We start from the raw sequence: 3,287 nt of genomic DNA, 5'->3' as shown, positions 1-3,287 counted from the left end.
TAACCATGCAAAGGAACAAAAAGGCCCTGGCTCCCAGACAAAAACAGTCCTCCTCCATGACAAATAGAAGGCTAGGTACCCAACAAAGCAAGAAAGACAACAAAATTATCTTTCGATGGAATCCAGCTAAACATCAGCATCTCCTCAACAGGAAGGCTCAGATTCCACCTTTACAGAAGACAAGCAAAATCCAGATCACTATGTAATGTTGTTATTCAGTATTTTGGTAAAACACAACAAAGAGCTTTGTATTCAGTATTTTGCTAGCTGCTTGCCCCCTGCTTGAAATGCGTAAAGATGGACATGGATACATTGCAGAAAGAGAGAGCATTAGGGTGGGAGGGGGGTTACCTAGCCCACCACCAAAGGTGCAGGGGCATCCAAACTTGTCCGCTCCAGCAAAGGTCAACTCCATCAGAGGAGAGGAGTGGCAGGCAGGGGAAGCCGACGCTGACGAGGAGCCTACCCGGCCTACCTGCATGAGGAAGAAACCAAGCTCATGGCCATCCGTGAGAGGGGGAAGAGCAGTGAGAAGGGGAAGAGAAAATCGAACCAAAGATGGGTCCCCACCTTGACCTTGAGGAGGAGCAGCGCCGGCACTATGGTCAAATCAGAGCAGTGGTGAGCAGCATCGCGGCGCGGCGTGGCGCCGACAGGAGGAGCTCCGTGATGAGGAGGGATCTGTCCGCTGCCGCCGCTCGGGATCTTGGGTCTGCGCCAAGGTCCAGGCCTCCTCATCGAGTGGCCGCGGTCCCTGGTGGTGCGGTCATCGGCCACGGCGAGCGGGACGGGCGGGGCGGGGCATCGGCCACGGCGAGCGGGACAGACAGGACGGGGCTGGCGAGGCCACGGGGCATCGGTCACTGCGAGCGGGACAGGCAAGGCGGGACGGTGGGGTCGTGGTCATCGGCCACGGCCACGGCGAGCGGGGCGGCGGGGTGTTGCGGGCGAGGCGGCGGGGCAGGGCAGGCGAGCGAGGCGGTGGGGCGAGGGAGGGGGCGCGAGTGCGTGGAGAGGAGGAGGCCAGGGTTCACCACGGGAGTCGGGCCTTTTATACCCCCTGTGACTGAAATGACGAAAATGCCCCCAGTGGGGCAGGCTATTTACGTGCGGTGGCACAGTCGAGGTGAAACTGTTCATTCCAGCAGTAACTTATTTTTATCCGACGGACGAGGTCGTTCCAGGGGTCGATCCGACGGCCCAGATCCGATCAAGCCACCCGATCCAACGGCCAGGAATGCGAAATCTCTGAGGAGCCGGGAGGAGAGCTCCTACTCTTATTTCTGGATGCAGAGAGACATGTCAGCAAATTAAAAACGTTCGGGACGAGGACGCGTCGGGCTGAACCCAATTCCCCGCCCCCGCGGCCACGTCTTCCCCTTCCTCCACCTCTTCGTTTCCTTATCCATTCGTCACCGAGAGCTCACCCGCACCAGTCAACTGTGCTGCCGTTAGCCGGAGCTCTCCTCCCTACGCCGGCCTCCTAGCTCCCTCTCCTTCCCCTTCTTTCTCTTTTTCACTCCTGCTCATTCTATCCATTTTCTTCCTACAGACGCCCCGAGCTCCCGAGCCAAGGCAGTCATGGCTGTTAGACTGTATATGTGTAGCCTCCGTGCACATATATTGTAACATTGTATTGTACCCCGTGGGTACCTCTATATAATGAAAGAGCCACACTCCGTTTAGGGGTGTCGAGCAGTTCCCAACATATTACGGTTTACATGGTATCAGTTTAAGTTAAGATGGCTTTCGCTGCCTCTACCGCCTCCGCCGCCGCCGGTGTGCCGACCTCCGTCGCCGCCTCCGCCGTTGCTGCACCGGCCCTTGGATTGTCGTTCCTGGCCTCGCGCCCCCTTGCGCCAGCCCATGGCGTTCCTCCATCGCTGGGGCCCCTGATCGGATCAGGCCTCCCTGGCGATCACGTCGCCACGCCGAACGCCGCGGCTGGCGAACTGCTCTCCTGCGGCGCTCCTGCCACGGCTCATGGGGGGCCACCGCCGCCATCGTCCTGGATGGCGCCTTCTTCCGGTGCGCCTCCTGCGGCGCACCACTACGGCATCCCATCATCCCATCCCTACGGTGCGCCGCCACAGCAGCCCTACCCGGTGCCATCACCATCGACTCATGGGGCTGCGGCTGTGTAGTCCTACGCGGTGCCCCCGACGCAGTTCTACCCTGCATCGCCCCAACCCTACCCGGCTCCGTCGCAGCCGTCCCATGTGGCGCCACCTGCGGCTGCCCTATAGTATGGGGCGCGACCTGCGGCTTCCCTGTAGTACAGGGCGCCACTTGTGGCATCCTACGGTGCCCCGTCCACTGCTTCTTTCGGGTCCTACCCATCCTACTCGGGACCGGCTGCACATCCGTCGATGGGCTTGTACGCACCATCGCATGCTCACGGTGATCAGGCCGCAGTGCCATCACCATTTTACTTCTTGCACCTGCTGCCGGTGAAACTCACGCTGGACAACTACTTGTCCTGGCGTGCCCAGGTGTTGCCTCTTCTGCGGAGTCGCTACCTGGAGGGCTACGTTAAAGGATCCATCCCGTGTCCACCCCCTCATCACCCGGCGTATCATGCATGGGTGGCCCAGGATCAGGCCATCCTATCCGCCATCCAGTCCTCGCTCGCTCCGAGCGTCTCGTCGCTGGTCATCTTCGCCGCTACGTCCCGGGAGGCGTAGGCGGCTCTTCACACCAGCTTCTCCTCTCAGTCTCAGGCATGTGCTCACTCTATCCGCACCGAGCTTGGTGAGACCAAGCTTGGTGACCTCGGCATTACAGATTACAACAAGATGAGGGGTCTCACCGACACACTGGCCTCGATTGGCCAGTCTCTGCAGGACGAGGAGTTCACCACCTTCATTGAGAATGTTCATGGCCGTGATGATCCACTTCCACCTCGCTAGGTGTATGCACGACTCCTTGGCCGTGAACAACGCATCAAGGCACGCCGTGTCTCCCCAGGTTTCGCCTCCACCAATGCCGCGACTCGTGGCAGATCTTCGCGGTCATCATCTTCCGGTGGCAAGCTGGCACCGTCCTCCCAGACGGCCTCACGTGGCAGTGCGCCATCCATCACGGGTGGCAACCGGCCGGTTGCTTGCTACTCCTCCTGCGGTGCCCCGCAGGCCTGCCAGCTGTGTGGCCTTGAGCGCCACATCGCCTCTCGCTGTCATCGCTGCTACAAGCAGGATTTTCTGGGTCTCGACAACAATGGTAAAGGGAATGACAAGCAGGCCGCTGCTGCTGTGACGAGTCATGATCATGGTTGCACTCCGTCCTAC

The sequence above is a fragment of the Triticum dicoccoides genome, chromosome 5B, assembly GCF_002162155.2.
Source record: "Triticum dicoccoides isolate Atlit2015 ecotype Zavitan chromosome 5B, WEW_v2.0, whole genome shotgun sequence".
Classification (NCBI taxonomy): Eukaryota; Viridiplantae; Streptophyta; class Magnoliopsida; order Poales; family Poaceae; genus Triticum; species Triticum dicoccoides.
Note: the sequence above shows the minus strand (reverse complement) of the source record.